The following is a 20184-nucleotide window of genomic DNA, read 5'->3' as shown; positions in this document are numbered from 1 at the left end:
AAATCCACGAGATTTTCCAGCATTTATAAATACGTCATAAACTAAAATGTAAGACATAAGAATAAAATGAAACATTCAAAAAAATCAGATTTAATTTTCTAAATGAAATAATATATTTTTCTATTTTACAGGGTCTTCCATGTCTCTACTGCTTTGCCAACTTAAAGGTGTCTGTCGTGGCCCTTCACGCTGACGGTCAGTCCCACACAAGACCAGACCGGCAGACCCGCAGATCGGTTGACCCGCAGGACCATTGAGCATCTGGTGGAGCAGCTTCGGGTTCCTCACACTCTGGGGGCACAGGAGACTGAGGTCCTGGTGTTTCTTTTCTGGCTGGCGTGTGGCACATCTTACGGTGTGGTAACCAGGGCCTTTGACATGCCACGGTCCACTGTGAGCGACGTTGTCCACAGGACGGCAGACCGCATCCTCCAGCTGATGAGCAGGGTCACCCAGCATCCAGTGGGAATGAACTGCCATTAGTCACCTCAGGTTTTTTAGCAGCTCGCTTGGTCTTCCACCTTCCAAAAGGTCCTGGGGAGCATTGATAGCTGCCACTTAAGAATAAAGTTCCTAAAAGAAAATGCAGCTTGTTATTTTAACAGGAAGCTTTTTTATTCCATTCAACTGCAGGCTGTACGTGACTAATGCCAAATTTAGAGATATTTTTGTTGGGAATCAAGGATCAGTCCACAGTTCACAGGTTCTACGTAAAATCCCAATTTATGTAAATAAAACATTACCCACCTGAAGGATCCTTTTGGGTGATGGTGGGTATCCCTGCATTGATCATCCCATCACGCTGCTGACACCCTACAGGGAACCCATGAGGAATGTGGTTGAGGCCCGTTACAACTAGCACCACGCCAAGGCATGCTCTGTGGTGGAGAGAGCATTTGGCATTTTGAATATGAGGAGGAGAGCAATATTTCTGGGGGCACTGGAAGTAAAACCAACCTTTGCGATGAAAATCATTGCCTGCAGTTCAGTTCTGCACAATCTGTGCATCAGCGAAGGGGACTGCTTGGAGCCACAGATGTTGAGCCACAGCAGGAACCAGTAGGACGGGTAAAGAGGCGTCCGTCTGCGAGGACAGATCTCTGCTTTCCTTTCAGCTCCAACTGTGACACACATGACTCTAGAAGACCAGGATTATTGTTAAGATGTATAAAAATAAATGTTAACATATACAACGAAAATGTAAATATGTACATTTGATATTTATATGAAAATTCTTTTGAGATTGTTAAAAATGGCTCAGATTTAAATAATACATGTAAATAATTCATTTTTGTTCCTGCATTTATTAAACAAATTGCAAAAACAACGACGACGTTACATTTTGTGAACAATATTTTAAACTCCGGTAAGCTTAACAGACTCTCCTGTCACTCTTTGTCCCTTCGTGCTCTTTCCTCCTCTCCTCTTTCAACAACAACCTTTACCCCAACATGACAACGATTACAGTTTAATGATAAATAAATACAAATCTGATCAAGTGTCTCGTACTCCCATCCAGCACGAGCTTGACTGAAAAAAAACAGGCTATCTTTCTCCATCCACAGATGGATCAGATTTTCTTCATCCTCGTCATTCCCTACATATATAAACACATTTAAAAAATGTGTTTTTTTTTTTTTTTTTTTTTTTTTCTTTTTTTAACTTGTCCTGTCCAACAGCTAGGCAGACAGATGAGAGCTGAGGGCCTCTTGGGTTGGACATATTTTACTTTAACAAGAGGGGTTATTAATCTTCAGACAAACCAAAGGTATGTCTGAATAAACCCCTTTTGTAATTGAGGCCAAACTTTATTAATTTCAAACATGTCTGAAAATCTTTGGTGTTGGACCGGACGGAAAAGGAAAGAGGGGAAGAAGAGAGAGGAATGTTAGAGGGGGGGGGGGGGGGGGGGGGGTAGGGGGTGATAATAGGAGGGGAAGGGGGATAAGACCATGAAGCAGCATAAAGCAGCAAGTTTACTGGTTGTTAATCATTATGGTAAGGTTCAAATGTAAAAAAAAACAAAAAAAAGGGCGGAGCCTGTCCACACACACACTCAAATGTTATAAACACACCTGTTAGTTGCAAAAATGTCCACCTGTCGACATGTACACAAAACAGATAGTGTTCAGATAGTGTTAATAACTTATTACTACGGTTAGAACTCACTCGTTTTTTATGTAATATCAACAGCGTTTGTTTTTAGCATTCGGCGCTAATTCACGCTAGCGTTAGCTTTAGCATTACCGAAATTGATGAGCTTCCAAACAATGTAGATAGTCGATTGAGGAATATAACATATTAAACACATCATCTTACGTATTTACAAATATATTTTACAACAGATACTTGATACTTTTAAATATACTTACATTTTTAAGTCCTCTTTCTCGCGCAACCGTCCGCCATCTTCGAATAATTCAAGCGCAGTGTATTGTGGGTCACACGCAATGCATTCTGGTATGAACGCAGTGCATTCTGGGCAATATTGGCCGATCGAGTGAGCATCGATCCAGACTGGTTTTTCGTAGAGAATTCTGGGAAATTTCTAGTGCACATGATTTTTGAACTGTAGATTCGGACAGCACTACAAAATGGCGACCGCACTATATAGTGCACTATATAGGGGTTAGGGCGGTAATTCGGACACAGCCCAAGTCTTGTCTTTCCCTTCCTCCTGTGCTGGTCCATATTATGTCATACCCCGAGTTCCTGTGTGGTTCGTGTTTCCAGTTTCGAGTTTTGCCTGCCTGTTGCAGTGGTTTTGTTTTGTAGTTTTTGGTTTATTTATTAAAGCTCCATCTTCCCTGAAACCTCCTGCCTCCTCCTCTCTGCACCTGGGTCCTTTCTCCCTTTCACCTTACGTAACATTATGGACCAGCCTGACATGTACCCAGCAGAGAGTGACGTCCTGCTTTTTTTTTAGCAATCTACCAGGAGGGTAGGGGGGGGGGGGGGGCGGCGGGCCCCTGCCTTGCTCCTCCCTGAACCAACCGTGGGCCGGTTGGGTGGCTGCCTGGAGTGCGGAGCGGGTCTCTCTTGGGGGTCCTTGCTCATACCTGGGGTTGGGGCGGGGGGTGCGGCGGGCCCCTGCCTTGCTCCTCCCTGAACCAACCTTGGGCCGGGTGGGTGGCTGCCTGGAGTGCGGAGTGGGTCTCTCTTGGGGGTCCTTGCTCATACCTGGGGTTGGGGCGGGGGGGGGGGGGGGGGTGCCCAGAACTCCTGGGTGGTGATGATGGGCTGCTCGTCTGGGGCTGTGGGCATCCTTCTCCGGTGGGGCCCTGTGTTAGGCTCTCCCGGCGTGGCGGGGGGGCTGCTCTCTTTCCCCCAGCGCCTCCCTGCTCTCTGGCTCTGGGGGCCTCGCGGCGGTCCTGCTGGCCCTGGCCTGGGTGGTGGATTTGGTCGCCCGGGGGGCGGTTGTTCCCTGCCTGCTCCCGTTTGGCGTTGGGGGGGTTCCGGCTGCCGCTGCTGCTGCGGCGGGGGTCTTGGTGTGGTGATGGCTGGGCACTCTCCTACCTTTACACATTTCTCCATCAATTTTAGAAGAACATAAACATTCACCTGAGCACAGGTGTTAGCTCACCTTTGCACTAATAGTATGCATGATTGAATGAATGAAATATTTCACACTAGTTGGTTTTAAGGCAAACCTTTGGTTTGTCTGAAAATTAATAACCCCTATTGTTAAAGTAAAATATGTCCAACACAAGAGGCCCTCAGCTCTCATCTGGCTGCCCAGCTGTTGGACAAGACAAGTTAAAGAAGAAAAAAAAAAAAAAGCTCCGTCTTCCCTGAAACCTCCTGCCTCCTCCTCTCTGCACCTGGGTACTTCCTCCCTTTCACCTTCCGTAACAGTATCTTCCTATAGTGGCCGATCTCTAATAGCTTTCTCTGTTGGAGACTAGCTAATAGCTAGTTTTTTCCAGACGGTCTTGACCACTGTCATCTAAACATTTCTATTTTTTTTTTTTTTTTAACTTGTCCTGTCCAACAGCTGGGCAGGCAGATGAGAGCTGAGGGCCTCTTGTGTTGGACATATTTTACTTTAACAATAGGGGTTATTAATCTTCAGACAAACCAGAGGTATGTCTGAATAAACCCCTTTAGTAATTGAGGCCAAACTTTATTGATTTCTACCATGTTTGAAAATTTTGGGTGTTGGACCGGACGGAAAAGGAAAGAAGGGAAGAAAAAGGGAAGGATGTTACAGAGAGAGGGGGGTAGGAGGGTGATAATGGGAGGGGAGGGGGGATAAGACCATGAAGCAGCATAAATGTAGTACAAAAAGGGCGGGGCCTGTCCACACATACACTTGAATGTTATCAACTCACCTGTTAGCTGCAAAAATTTCCACATCTCAACACGTACGCAAAACAGTGTTCACACGCATACTTATGCCTTAAAACCAACTAGTGTGAAATATTTCAGTCATTCAATCATGCAAACTGTTAGTGCAAAGGTGAGCTAACACCTGTGCTCAGGTGAGTGTTTATGTTCTTCTAAAATGGATGGTGGAACGTGAAAAGAAGGAGGGAGAGTGCCCAGCCATCCCCACACCAAGACCCCCGCCGCAGCGGCAGCCGGAATCCCCCCAACGCCACACGGGAACAGGCAGGGAACAACCGCCCCCCGGGCGACCAAGACCGCCACCCAGGCCAGGGCCAGCAGGACCGCCGCGAGGCCCCCAGAGCCAGAGAGCAGGGAGGCGCGGAGAGAAAGGGAGCGCCGCCCCAGCCCAACCAGGAGAACAGCCCCCCCGCCGCGCCGGGAGAGCCCAACGCAGGGCCCCACAGGAGAAGGACACTCACAGCCCCAGACGAGCACCCCGTAACCACCCAGGAGTTCCGGGCATCCCCCCGCCCCAACCCCAGGTACGAGCCAGGACCCCCCAAGGGAGACCCGCTCCGCACTCCAGGCAGCCACCCACCCGTAGTCAACGTCCAAGCACCCCCCCCTACCAAGGACCCTACATGTCTAAGGTGCAAATAAAACAGAAAGAGGGGGGGCCCACTCCATACGGCAACCATAGGAGGGGGGCCACTGCCAAGTATCCCCCCCAAGGCGCATCGCAGGCTAAACCCCCCACCCCCTCACCCTAATATGAGGTTATATGAGGAAGGGGGTAAGTTGGGGACAGCTGGTAGACTGTCCCCCGGTGGTCAAACAGCTGTCCCCCAGCCCCCCCCAGCAAAGGGGCCAGGCCCACCGAGCCCAGGGGCCCCAACCCTGGAGGCGCCGACAACCCCAGGCCCGGCACCACCCACCCCACACAGAGAGAGAGGGGCCAGAAAGCGTCACCCCCCCCGGAGCAAGCCCAGGCCCCCACCCCCAAAAGCCGGCCCTAGAAGAGCTCTGGTCAGGCCTCGACGGGACCGAGGCAGCCAACCGGCCGGGGCAACCACCGATTGCCTCAGCAGAGACCCCGACCCGTCAACCCCCCCGCCCCGTACCAAAAGTGCCCCCCCCCTCCCCCCCAGAACGCCCCCCCACAGGACAGGGCCGACAAGACCCCCACCCCACCCCCCCCAGACCCAGCAGCCGAAGCGGATGACACCCAGAGCGACCGGGGGCCCCAAGAGGGTTGTCCCGTCCCGTCCCAGAGCCAGGGAAGGGCCGATCCCAGCCCCAGGTGCAGATGGGCGGCCCATCCAGCACCGCTGGGATCCCCCCCCCCCCCGAGCAGGGCCCCCCGCCAACCCACCCCAGCACAGGCAAAGGGACCACCCCCCCAAGCCAAGCCAGACCACCACCCCACCCCCCCCACCACACACCCCCACACCCAAGCCCAGAGGACCACGCAGCGCCCCCGCCCGCCCCACCCAGCCACCGGACCCGACCCCCCGACCAACGGAGCCCCCACCACCCCCCGCCAGGCACCGGAGGCCCCGACCCCAACCCCGAACCACGGCAGAAGGGCAAGGAGCAGCGACGACCAGGCCCCCCCACCCCCTAAGTCATGGAGTTAGCTATGGGAGACCAGAGAGACTGAATTCTTTCAAAGTTACTTGAACTTTGGGCTGACATTTTTTCCGAGCTGATATGATCAAGCAGCAGATTTCTGTGTTGACTTTTATTTTATTTTTCTTGTATTTCCAATTTATTAAAATGGTTTTTTTGGCAATACAAAAAGTTATGAAAATGATGGAGCCTAATCCTCCTTCTACATCGATGGCACTCATGTCACCAAGCACACAAAGTGACGGTGAAGCTGTGATTGAAACCTTAAGCCAGACTGATAGATCGGCACATACCTGCTGCCAGAGAGCCTGGACAGGCGTGCAGAACCATAGTGCATGCATGTAATTGTCGGGTAGATTACTGTCACAGTGCTGACAAATGTCTGAGTTGCTGAGACCCATCTTGAACATCCTCTGTCCAGTGTAGTAAATTCTGTGTAGAGTGTTGAAATGGATTAGCTGCAGATTTGGACTTCATGTCAGTTTAAAGGTGTTTAGACAAAGTTCTGACCAGAAGCTTTCATCTGTGCTGATGCTCAAATCCGCATCCCATTTTGTTGTTGGGAGTGAAATATTGTTATCTAAATTACATAAAAGTTTGTATATTTTGGAGAGAGTTTTATTCATTGAGAAATTAATCAGAGTGGCAACTACATCTGGTGGTTTTAAATCGTTCTCTCTCTATTTAAACTTTTTAGCAATAATTGATTTAAGTTGCTGATATTCCAAGAAGTTATTTATTCCATGTTTGTCTTGAAGTTCCTGGGGAGTTATGAATCTTCTATCGATAATTATGTGCTCATCTCAACATTTCTTAATGTAGTCAATGACGGACACTGTGTATTCCTGCAGGTTGGTGATATTGTCATAAGTTGCTGCTTCCCTGAAAATGTCCCAGTGAGTGGTCTCAAAGCAGTCCTGCAGTGCTGAACTTACTTTAGAATTTGGCCACAAGAAGCATCTGCTCTCTGGCTTTTCCTGCTTCACCCTGGGTTTGTAGGCTGGCGTTAGCATAACAGCCAGATGATCAGAGTTGCCGACGTGGGGGAGGGTAGCAGCTTTGTATGTGTCTTTAATGTTCGCATACACTCGATCTAGTGTATTAGATCCCCTTGTTGCAATGTCAACATACTGGTAGAATGTAAGCAGAACCGACGTAAGACTTGCCTGATTGAAGTCGCCAGCCGCTTTGAAGAAGGCGTCGGGATAATCCTTTTGAAGTTCGCTGATGTTTTGTTTCCCCGTCCTGTCGCACCGCTTTCGGTGCTTCCACTGTGATGTTGTTCTGGAGATGCCGCAGGCTTCCTGTGGCCTGTTCTTCGTAGGAGTCCGAGCTCACCCAGCAAACTAAGCAGAAGTTTGTCGTAGTAGTATTCCTTGTTTCTGAGTTCCAAGAGAAGCTGTCGCTGATATACTAGCCTCTCTCTCATACAATTTACGTTCAAAGCATTAAAAATTACATCAACACACAATTGCAATGCATTGTTGCTAGGAGAGGCTACTGCGAGCGTCATTCGCGCCGCCATGACTTCCTATGTCAGAATTTCATTTTTTTCCCCCTTTCTGTGTAATTGGTTTTGTTTCAAACTTGTTTCTGCATTTTGTTTGTTACAGTCTTGTTTTAAAATATGTCATTTTGGGGTCATGTTCAAGAATCATCCAGGTTGCATGGCAGGAATTTCTTAACCCTTGTGCTATCCTATGGGGTCAAGATGACCATTGACGTGTTATCCCTACGATGACAAAGGTGGATAAAGGTGGAGTAATCCATGGACACCAGTGAAGATCACAAATCATTGAAGAAAAAAGTTCAGCGCACTGTCTTGTGGGTCTAGATGACCCAACTCCCAATGTCAAACTGCCTAGGATAGCACAAGGGTTAAAGAAATGTGTAACCTGTGGGAGGGAGTAAGCCTTTATGAGGGGTGAACATTTCCCAGTTTAGAGAGAGCAGTCTTAGTTGCACTGATGGCAACAAGCTCTCCCAGAAACAGATTTTTTTGTTTTGGGGGGCAATGAAATCCCGTTGTTTATTCTGTAAAATCTACTCGCCTGGTCATTTTGTTTTTGAGCATATAGTTTTCATTGGAAGAAGAACCATGTCACAAATGCTATCAGAAGTGGGATAAGATTGCCAGCCGTGGAGGTAAAAGCCCTGCAAAGTGGAGGAGTGGATTTCATTCCCAGAAGAAATTAGAGGAAGGTGATCCAAAAGCCACTTCAGACCTCAGGATGTCTCAGAATCAGTGCCATCCAATTCATCTTCTTGATTGTGGGAGGGAAAGGGGCGCCCAAGACAAAATCTGTCTCATCCGGTGCTGCAAGTGGGGACCTTGTGACCCTGATGAGAGACTTTCAGACAGCACAGCAGCAAAGAGAGGCAGGAGTTCTGGAGGAACTGTAACATCTGAGGATGTCCTTTCAGCCTCAACCAGATGCCCCATCAGCATCACAACAAGCAGTGTGTGTCACTCCAAGTCCAGTGAGTGCCAGCAGTGTGAGAAGATTGCTGCCTACCCCAACCACACAGCGATCTCAGAGGTCAGTTCAGGCCTCACCTCAGTCTTCAAACAATGACAACAGGAGATCAGACAGACGATTTAAATCTGAGCCCAAAATACTGCCTTTTTTAAGCAGGTGAGGAAATTGAGAACTACTTACTGCGTTTTTATAACATTGCAAAAACTTGGAGGTGGCCTGAGGTGTGGTGGGCCTGCAGACTCATCCCACTGCTGTCAGTAAAGGTATTGGAGGCCTACACAGCTATGGATGAGGACAAAGCAGACTCTTTCACTGACCTAAAGCTGATGTGTTGGAAATATTTGACATCTCACCCGAAACCCACAGGTAGCAGTTCCGAACTGTGTCACGGCCAGCAGGTGAAACGCCTACAGGGACTTACCACCGTCTCAAAAGAATTTATTGTCGAAGAATATGACTGGAGCAGTGTTTGTACTCTGAAGTTCAAAAGGTCTGTGCTACCTGTCCTATCAGTCAAAGAGCTGCTATCTTTAGTAAGTCTGACAGGGCGCTCCTGGCAATGGACATTGTTGGACCACTGGTGAAGTACCAAGGACAAGGCCAAGGACATCAATGGTCATTTGCGACTACGCATCACACTTCCCTGAGGCCTTCCCCTTACGCAAAATCACCACATCATCTGCATTGCAATGTTTAGTCCAATTGTTCTCTAACAAGGATCCCTGATGAAGTCTCAACTGATCAAGGGACAAATATCAAGGTTAATGTAGCCTTCTCACAAACAGCTAAGCATCACCTCAATCAAGACCACAACATACCATCCACAAATTGACGGTCTTGATGAAAGATTCAATCAAAGAATGTTTAAAAAAAATGTATTGATGACACTGGCACAGTTGGTTACCTTGCCTTCTTTTTGCATATGTCCACAGCCTAAAAGCAAGAAGGAGATCAGTCTTTTCTTAGACTGGTTGGTACTGTCGTTACGACAATAAAAAAAGTGCAGTTTTTGAGCGTATTGCGTGGATGAAGAACCTCGTCACAAATGTCAACAAGCTCTGATGTTAACGGTTAAGGTTATACTGTTTGCTCTGGGCTGTAAAAAGGGAATTTGTCATGTTATCTATTTTCACACTTTCTAGTATCAGTAGGAAATTTGTTACTGATGTTTTTTTTATCAACAGTAAAAATTAATACATTTGTTTGAAATTTTAGTACATTTCTTTTGTCTGAATGGACAATGGACTGAATGGACAAAAATGTTTTTGTTTCAATCCTAGTAAGTAACAACACAATTAAAATTGAAGTTAAACACATTACTTTATTCTTTTTATCTTAAAAAAAAATGTTACATTATGTGTTTTCTAAAAAAACTTTTTTTGGTCTTGTCTGATGACAAGAAATCCCATAAAATACCCCACTCTTCTACCACAAAGCGAATAGTGTTTGCATCAACTTCTCTTTTATTTTTCTAAGTTTGTCTTTGCAATGTTTGCAATAAAATGAACTCTGTGGTTTCTTTAACAAGCTTACAAGTCTGTTTGGGAACAGTGATGTAAAAACATTAAAAATATATTTCACATTTGAATTTCTTTTTTGGTTTACAAATACAATAACTACAGTTAAGTGCAGCTGACCATCCTGCTGCTGGAGGTTGTTTACACAAGGACGTTAATCCATATTTACTACTTTCACTGTCAAATTCACTCCAGGATTTTGTCTCCGTTGTACTTCCTAGTATCCATGACAACCGTCAGAGGGAAGAGTTCTACTAGATGCATCACTTCATTTGATAAATGACTAAGAATGCACACAAAAAGAGACTCGGTCCATAATCTATAAGTATTGTTTGTTGAGGTTTCTAGATATTTATGGTTTTTCATTTAAAAGACTTTATTACGGGAAATGCAACACTAACAGTAAAACATATCAACCTAAATTCACTGCTTGTCGAGATGAAAATAATGCTTGTTTGTCGATTCTGGTTTTGTGGCGGAGTAACCACCACGCCACCAGTGTGTGAATGTCTGTGTGACTGGGTGAATGGATCTGTGACTGTAAAGCACTTTGGGCCTTACAGGTAGTAAAGCGCTATATAAGTACACGCCATTTCCCATTTGTGATGTTCAGCAAATCTGAAACTGAATTTGGAGAACTTTTTCATTTTCCCACGTAGGCAGAGTATAACAATTTTTAGACGGATGATAGCTACTAAAGCAAAAGGGTGAGTCTGCCAAACCACTGACTTTCTCTTTTTTTAAAGGCAGGCTGGAAATAGGAAGATGTTTTATGATCCCAAATACAGTAAGTTCTTGGCATTAAGGTCTAAGACTCAAGTCATACGGCCTTGAACCAGTTCAGCATTGACAGCTGCTTCTTCACCTTATTTTTGGAGATAGGGAGAAAAATGTCTCAGCCGAGTCTATCCTCATCTTTTGGGAGAAGTGACCAAAGTGTGCAGGATGTTAAAAGTCAAAAGTTAGACAATCTTCGAAATAAGTAAAAGTAAACAATCGCATATTTGCATTTGTCTAAAGGTTCAAAATTTTAAAGACCCACTCCAATGAAAATTGGGTTTTTGACATGTTCTTGTGGCATTTTTTTTAGGACGGAAGACATATATAGAGAAAAGATTAATATTAAAATTGCATTTCTGAGTATTTTGTGATTCAAACTGTGAATCAGGAGCAGATGAAAAAAAAAGCTATTTGAAAAAGCTTCTCGTTTTTATGCATAAACTACAATCAGCAAGCTACAGGCACCCTTTTGATGCTTCCACTTGAACAAATGGATCTATTCATGTCTTTGTTTTGCTTGTCTGAGCTGGTATCTGATTTAAAGCTGTATGGCTGGATAGCTATAATATTGCTCACCATTTTTGTTTTTTTTGCACCAGTAATGTTAGTTTGGGGGTGTGAAGTGCTGTAAACTGGCGGGAGAGAAGCTAAACAAAGGAATGACGGAAAATTGCATGCTTACATCCCGTCAACAGTCCCTCTTCCAACTGGTGAATTTCTAATTTGATTTCTGCCTGGTTATCATTCCAAATGAGGATTTGTTCTCAATTGATCCTCCAGGTAAAATGAAGGTTGAACGAAAAATAAAAAAAAAGGTAACACTTTATATTAAGATTCCTTAACAAGCTTTGTTAACACATTAACAAGCATTATAAATGAATTTATAGGATGTTAGTAAGACATTTATTAGTACAATAAATCTAATAAGGTTTATTAAATTACTTAGTTAATGCATTTACAAGCATTATTATTAGGATGTTTTTAAGATGCTAATGATGCATTTACTGATATTATAGGTGCCTAACAAATTTCTCAGTGTTAATAAGCTTAATAATTCTTCTTAATTTGTTAACAACCTTTGTTAACAAATTAAGAAGTATTACTATTGTTTGGGGTTCTAGTAAGATATTTATTAGCATTATAGATGCCTGACACACCCCTAAGTATTCATAAGCTTAATAAGTTTTATTGACTAACTTAACAAATTTATAGGCTTCATTAATGTGTAAGATGCTAGTAAGATATTTACTAGCATATAGATGTCTTGCAAATACCTGAAAGTGTTAATAAGATTTATTAACATCTAAAGTCAGACCATTGTCTTCTAAATCCATATTACTAAACTGCTTATAAGCTTTACAAATGTATTAATTAACTTTGTTAATAGTTTATTAATTGTTTTGCAGCACCTCATCTAAAGTGAGTACAGTTTTTACCACAAAAAACCACAAAGCATAAAGAGTGTAAAAAGAACTTTATAACATTTAAACAGACTAAACATACAAAAATCGTTCTGTAAAAGATATATAGTAATTTAATTCAGACAAATAAAAAAAAATAAAAACGTATAGACTGGTGTTGGATGACTCTAGCATCACAGCTAATAAGGATAAATTATTAGCATCTATCCTGAGTGAAACATTCATTGCAAATCCCATCACCAGGAGACAGTGCATTTGCATCTGCATTTAATGCCAACTGCATTCAACCCCTGTTGCCTTGCTTGAAAGTCCACAAGAAAGTTGCACAAGCCAGTAATTTTTGAAGAACAAAGACAATAAACCTACAGGAGCCATGCTAAAGCTAACACGCTAACCTGCCCATCTTTGATTCTGAAAGGAATAAAAGATGGGCAGGTTAACTAATGTCACCATTGGCTAATGAATCTGTCAATCAAACTTATCAGCAAAACAGGCATGCTTGCTTTAAGCCAATTGAATGGCCTCAGACTTTGCTTTCACACAGGTGATGAAAAAAGCTCCGCCCATCTTTGATTCTGTACCGGTCGGTCGTTAGCGTGTTAGCTTTAGCATGGCTGCTGTAGGTTTATTGTCTTCGTTCTTCAAAAATTACTGGCTTGTGCAACTTTCTTGTGGACTTTCAAGCAAGGCAACAGTGGTTGAATGCAGTTGGCATTGAATGCAGAGAACTGTCTCCTGGTGATGGGATTTGCAATGAATGTTTCACTCAGGATAGATGCTAATACTTTATCCTTATTAGCTATGATGCTAGAGTCATCCAACACCAGTTTATATGTTTTTTAATTTTTTTATTTGTCTGAATTAAATTATTATATATCTTTTACAGAACGATTTGTGTATGTTTAGTCTGTTTTAATGTCATAAAGTTATTTTTACAATCTTTATGCTTTGTGGTTGTTTGTGGTAAAATACGTCCACACTTTAGATGAGGTGCTGCAAAACAATTAATAAACTATTAACAAAGTTAATTAATACATTTGTAAAGCTTATAAGCAGTTTAGTAATATGGATTTAGAAGACAATGGTCTGACTTTAGATGTTAATAATCTTATTAACACTTTCAGGTATTTGCAAGACATCTATAATGCTAATAAATATCTTACTAGCATCTGACACATTAATAAAGCCTATTAATTTGTTAAGTTAGTTAATAAAACTTATTAAGCCTATGAACACTTAGGCTTGTGTGAGACATCTATAATGCTAATAAATATCGTACTAGAACCCCAAACAATAATAATACTTCTTAATTTGTTAACCAAGGTTGTTAATAAATTTTATTAAGCTTATTAACACTGACACATTTGTCAGGAACCTATAATATCAGTAAATGCATCATTAGCATCTTAAAAACATTGTAATAATAATGCTTGTAAATGTGTTAACTAAGTAATTTAATAAACCTTATTAGACTTATTGTACTAATAAATGTCTTACTAACACCCTATAAATTCATTTATAATGCTTGTAAATGTGTTAACAAAGCTTGTTAAGGAATCTTAATATAAAGTGTTACCAAAAAATGAACTACCGTACTACCGCTCTGCAGAAACTGTCCTAGGAAAAAACTGTTTTTTTTAATTTGGGCTAAAAGTGGCATTACATTACAACTGGGAATGTCTCCACATTAGTTCAAAAAAAGATTGGAGTGGGATTTTATCATATGTGGTTGGCGCTCTTGCCTCACAGCAAGAAGTCCCCTGGTTCAATTCCCAGCTGGGGGACCTGAAATATCAATAGGGGACCTTTCTGTGTGGAGTTTGCATGTTCTCCCCGTGCATGTGTGGGTCTCCGGCTTCCTCCCATTGTCCAAAAATATGCTTCATAGGTTCATGGTTACTCTAAATTGTCCCTAGGTGTGAATGTGAGTGTGCATGGGTGCTTGATTGTGGCCCTGCGACAGACTGGCGACCTGTCCAGGATGTCTCCTGCCTTCGCCCAGAAGTGGCTGGAATAGGCTCCTGCAGTCTTGTGACCCTGAAAGGGACAAAACGGTTAAGAAGATGAATGAAATTAGCCATTCTATATCAAGAAAAACCTTACTGAATTCTCTTGAAAATCTTTTTCCTCCACACTTTTTTCCTTACCTTGACTTTAGAGCGTAGCTTCTTTAGATATGTAATGTTCAAGGGCTTATCAAGAAGCACTTGACCTTCTTGAGGTCTATGTGTATGATTAAGTAGATGGTTTCATATTTAACCATGACATTCATATTTTATTCGTCAGTCAATAAAATGTATTTTTGAAAATGAAGCATAATACTCAGTACGAGATAAAATAAGCACTGGTGTATTTTTACTTAGAGTTTAAAAGGGTTTGTAATGTAAGTCATTCTTTCAGTATAACCCCTTGTCTTGTGTGTGTTTTTTAACAACAGAAAGCTGTGTGGAGGGTTAAAGCTCAGGCTTTATTAAATCATTTTAGCCTAAAAATTGACTTTGCTGAAACAAAAAAACAAAACAAGCTTTGACGCTTACAGAATTTCCTTCTTTGGGATTACTATGGGAAGATGACTACAAGAAAAATGTGTTATTGTATGTCGTTTTACCCAAATCACAAAATTGAAAGAAACAACACATAATACACTAATGTACTAGAAATGTGTGTTCAGTTACTGAAAGACTAAGTGCTTCCATTAAAAGTTCTGACTCTGTAACACAGGGTTCTTTTAATGTGGCAAGAAGAGGTCAACCCTCTCCTGCAGAGTCAGTAAACAGAGAGGAGAAGCCAGCATCCTTCCAATCAGACCAAATTCCCAGCAGGGCTGTGGACTCCCCCCTGAGGCTCCATTATTTTTCCCCTCTGATACAAAGGATCAAGGTAGAGGGAACAGATGGTGAGAGCTGAGCATAACCCAAGATTCTTCAACTCAAAGCTACTTTAACATTTCTTTTTTTTTTTTTTTTGGTAATTATGCCTTAAGGGGAAGCAACCCAGAGAGGCTTTCCAGCTTTTAGCTTTTGGCGAAAGCTTCAGCTTCCAACCAGAAGAGACGGATGGTGTGGCACAGATTGTGGGGTCAGTGCGGCATAAAAAAACTTCAGCGATGCAGTGGGCTTTGACTGGATTTGAAAATTGGAAAAGACAAAAAAATAAAAATAAACGAATCTCAGTTTCATCACTTTAGCTCACACTGTGCTTTAGAAATTGTGAGGCAAAGTGAGGTACAAATGTTTTCCTTATTTTAAGGTCATTACCAATAAAAATATATAAGATGAATACAATTTCTGCTAAAGCACAGGTCCAAGTCAATTCCTGAACTCAAAGACTCCAAAATATCTTGTGGAGATTAATTTTTACCCCTCTGAAAGGCACAAGATAAATATTTGATCCACATGGAAGCAGGATTTGAGGTAAGTCTAATTACAAAAACTGCATTTTCCACACTCTAGGGCACACCGTCCATCCATGAATGGTCTATTGGTCTTTTTTTTTAACTCTGTTTGTAATGTTCAGATAAAAAAAAAAAAGGTTGTGTTTGAATGACAGTCTCCTCTCACAGCGAGCTTTTTCCCCCCTATGGGAGACCCCTATGGGATACAGAGACATGCGGTGAGGTTGATGGCTGGTGAGGCACTGACTCCTCTGGAGTCAGATTTACAATGAAAGACTAAATATTTCACCATTCATCCAACAGCAGCTAACAGCTTACAAAATACACTCATAGAAATATTTGTCCTACAGAGAATATTTCTTTTATAGACATGGATAGAACACTCTTCTTGTGGATAGATTATTCATATGCACTGTAAACAAATAAAAGTATACAGATGTGTTACTGCTAAATGTTAGCCTCATTAGCCATTTACAACAACACCTAACCAAACATTTTGACAGAGCGCCGTAAACCTCTCCAAATAGCTTTAATATCAGTAAGCAAAACCAGAATTAATCCATATGGCACTCCCTATTATAAGGTGCCAGTCATTTTTGAAAAAATGAAGCCTTTTAAGTGCGCCTTAAAGTGTGGAAAGTACAATAACCAAAACTTCTCCCATCTGAACTGCTATGACAGTTCTTGTTAGGAGAGATAGGCCAAGCTGTTCCACATGTCACTTTGCTTGCAGTGGAATAGTTGTGGGTGATGTTATCTCTTCATTTTCAGTTTTGGTGGTGGAAACATCATCACACGCTGGAGAATGTCACTAGCCGGTTCTGCTGGTCCAAGTCACTCTCTGCCAGTACATTATAGTCCAGTATGGAGTGAGGAATCTGTCAAAAACAAACATATTCAAAAAGACAAAATTGTGCACAAATTAATACTTTGCGCACAACCTAAAATAAAAAATATGAATACAACAATTAGTTTATGTTTAACATGTCTGTTTTGTATACGATTTGTCTTTGTTTTGAAATTTCCATTGTTAACTCTTTGTCAAGAATATGTCACGGGGTCACAGGCATGTACATCGAGTCCCAAAACACAAATTGCTCAAATTTACGAATACTTATTGAGGTTTAAAAAAAAGGGACTTTTTAGAATGTTATTGGTCCCATAGTGGGGAAATTATCTTGGTACTGTTGCTCTGTTGAAAATTGTATAAAACAGATAATACGGCATTTTGTCAATGCTGGGAGACCGCAGGTGATTGTGTAAACAATGCACTAGCGCAATGTTTTTCAACCAGTGTGCCGCGGCACACAAGTGTGCAGTGGGAAATTGCCCTCATTAACTGATGTAAAAACATTTCCCATCTCCAGGATATCAGCTCTGTGTTCATCCAAACAGGCCCTGATAAAATACTGAGAAATTAGGAATATGAAAGATCATAAAATATTTTTTTCTTTGTGTTTATTTGATTCTATTAAAGACATTTTGATAAGAATGACGGTACCACAATTTACCTGCAGCTTGAGCTCTGTTTTCTGAAAAGTCCCGCCCCTTTAACTGTCTCCGCCAATCATTCTTGGAGTCTTAATCACATGTCATTAGTCAGGGGGCTTTGGCAGACAGGCTTGATTTGGGAAACATGGAACGATGGATGGATCTTGAGCGCGGCAGGGAGTTTCAGACGGACACAGGTGGGATTGATAACGCGCTCAATGGGGAACGGGCCAATGAAGCGAGGTGCCAGTTTCCGGGACGTGGCCTGGAGCGGAATGTTCCTGGAGGACAGCCAAACCTGCTGTCCTGGCACATAGTCAGGGCTGACAACACGGTGTCGATTTGCGATCTGGTGGTTACCTTCTGCAGACCGGAGGAGTGTGGCCCTGGCCTGGCGCCAAACGTCCTGACAGCGCTGCAGGTGTAGTTGGACAGACGGTACCGCCAGATCGAGCTCCTGTGAGGGGAACAGAGGTGGGGAATAGCCCAACGAGGCCTCAAAAGGGGACATGCCTGTAGCCGAGGACGGGTGGTTATTGTGCGCATACTCCACCCAGACGAGGTAGTCCGACCAGTCCTCAGGATTTTGCGCCGCCAAACAGCGAAGGGTCGCCTCCAACTCCTGATTAGCCCTCTCTGCCTGGACATTGGATTGCGGGTGGTATCCAGATGTGAGGCTGACGGAAGCTCCGAGGGCGGAGCAGAAAGCCGTCCAAACCTGCTAGGTGAATTGTGGACCGCGGTCAGACACAATATCGGAAGGGATGCCGTGATGACGGAAGACATGGTTAACCAGGAAGTTGGCAGTTTCAGTAGCAGAGGGGAGTTGGTGCAAGGGGATGAACTGAGCAGCTTTGGAGAACCGGTCAATAACAGTAAGTATGACAGTAAACCCATGCGAGGGAGGCAGGCCTGTGACGAAGTCCATAGCGATGTGGGACCAGGGTCGGTGAGGCGCAGGCAGAGGCTGGAGATGGCCGGCAGGAGGTAAGTTGGAGGACTTAGCCCTGGCGCAGGTGGTACAGGCGGCGATGTACTGGCGTACATCCGCGTCCATGGAGGGCCAGTGGAACTGACGTCTGAGGAGTGCGAGGGTCCGACGAACACCACCATGGCAGGCGACCTTGGAGCTGTGACCCCAGGTGATGACATCAGGCCTGAGTCTGTCTGAAACAAACAGAGTGCCAGGGGGACAGGCAACTGAGTCAGGTTTCTCACCTTGGACTTGTAGTAGCTGGGTTTCTACGTCCCAAGTGAGGTTGCCCACAAAGATGGAGTCCGGAATGATAGGGAGAGCGGTGTTGTCGTCCGAGGTGCAATATTTGCGTGACAAGGCGTCGGGTTTGCCGTTCTTACTGCCCGGGAGGTAGGTGATGGTGAACTTGAACCTATCAAAAAAAAGACACCGGCGTGCTTGTCTGGAGTTTAGTCTTTTTACAGAACGTAAATAAGCCAGATTTTTATGGTCAGTCCATACAATAAACGGTTGTTCAGCCCCCTCCAACCAATGTCTCCACTCCTCGAGTGCCAGCTTGATGCCCAATAGCTCACGGTTGCCAACGTCGTAATTCTGCTCTGCAGGATTAAGCTTCCTGGAAAAGAAGGCGCATGGCTTGAGTTTGCCTGATGTTGGGTCTCGCTGGAACAGTACGGCCCCCACACCGGAGTCCGAGGCGTCGACCTCCACTGTAAACTGTCTGTGGATGTCTGGCTGGATCAGAATGGGTGCTGAGGTAAACAGTTCTTTGAGTCTTGTGAAAGCGGAGTCTGCGGCAGGGTTCCAAACATAGGGGATCTTGACAGAAGTGAGACGAGTGAGGGGAGCTGCGATTTGGCTGTAGTTGCGTATGAAACGCCGATAGAAATTCGAGAACCCAAGAAACTGCTGCAGTTTTTTTCGAGTTTCGGGGATACTCCACTCGGAGACTGCTTGGATCTTGGCAGGGTCTGGCTTGATTTTGCCGGCCTCGAGAATGTACCCCAAGAACGAGACAGAGTCAGCGTGAAAATCACACTTTTCGGCTTTCACAAACAATTGGTTTTCTAAAAGCCGCTCGAGAACCAGCCTGACGTGGTGACGATGTTCTGTGGTGTTGTTGGAGTATACCAGAATGTCATCTAGATAGATGAATACAAAGCGGTTGAGATAATCACGAAGGACGTCATTTACCAGACGCTGGAAAATGGCGGGGGCGTTGGTGAGGCCGAAAGGCATGACTAGATATTCGAAGTGTCCAAGGGGGGTGTTGAAGGCGGTTTTCCACTCATCCCCCTCCCGGACCCTAACCAGATGGTAGGCATTTCGGAGATCTAATTTTGAAAAGATGGTAGCCCCCTGGACAGAATCAAAGACGGAATTGAGGAGTGGTAGGGAGTATTTGTCTTTTACTGTTATTTGGTTGAGCTCGCGGTAATCGATGCAGAACCCAGCCCCCGCAGGAGAGGAGGAAGGTCGGATGTGCCCAAGAGATAAAGCCTCCTGAGTATAGTTCTCCATGGAAAGCTTTTCAGGACCGGATAGATTGTATAATTTCCCCTTAGGGAGGGGGGCCCCACTGAGCAGTTCTATTGCACAGTCGTAGAGTCTGTGAGGCGGTACCGGATCCTAGGTCATGGTAGCATGACGGCACCTTAGAAAGATCAATGTTCTCATTATCGGGGAGCTTAGTCGAGACAGTAGTGGGAAGAGCAGAATGTAAACAATTTGCCATACAATAGGTGCTCCAATTGGTGATCCGAGAATTAGACCAGTTAATTTGTGGGTTATGTAAATGTAGCCAGGAAAACCCCAAGATAACGGGAGTTTGAGGAGAGTCGGTAATAAAGAATTGGTGATACTCACAATGATTACCGGACGTGATTAGCTGTATGGGTTCGGTGCGTGACGTGATTTTAGACAACAACTTTCCTCCTAACCTGGCAGCTTTTACAGGGGCCGCTAGAGACTCGACAGGTAACCCGAGTCGGCGAACCAGACCAGAATCGATGAGGCTGTGTTCGGCTCCAGAGTCTATGAGGGCATAACATTCATGAACATGATTATTTCTTGGGAACTTGACAGGCATGAAAAGGAAGGGCTTACTTTCAGACGGGTCCCCTCGCGACCTGTCTCTTAGCGAGGGGTTCTGGAGTTTAAACGGTTC

At 44.0% G+C, this 20184-nt stretch overlaps 1 long non-coding RNA gene across 1 annotated transcript; it reads right to left on the bottom strand.

Moving 5' to 3' along the window:
- Window positions 1–355: 355 nt before the first annotated feature.
- Window positions 356–1138, bottom strand: LOC144989090 (uncharacterized). The gene is made up of 3 exons (XR_013653238.1): window positions 958–1138; window positions 748–878; window positions 356–573 (listed from the first exon to the last, which is right to left on the bottom strand). It is a non-coding gene; the product is annotated as an uncharacterized LOC144989090 (long non-coding RNA).
- Window positions 1139–20184: the final 19046 nt, after the last annotated feature.

This window comes from Oryzias latipes, chromosome 22, assembly GCF_053564925.1.
Source record: "Oryzias latipes strain Hd-rR chromosome 22, Olatipes_Hd-rR_3.1".
Lineage (NCBI taxonomy): Eukaryota > Metazoa > Chordata > Actinopteri > Beloniformes > Adrianichthyidae > Oryzias > Oryzias latipes.
The sequence above is the reverse complement of the archived record's forward strand: the minus strand, read 5'-3'. Positions and strand labels throughout refer to the sequence as shown.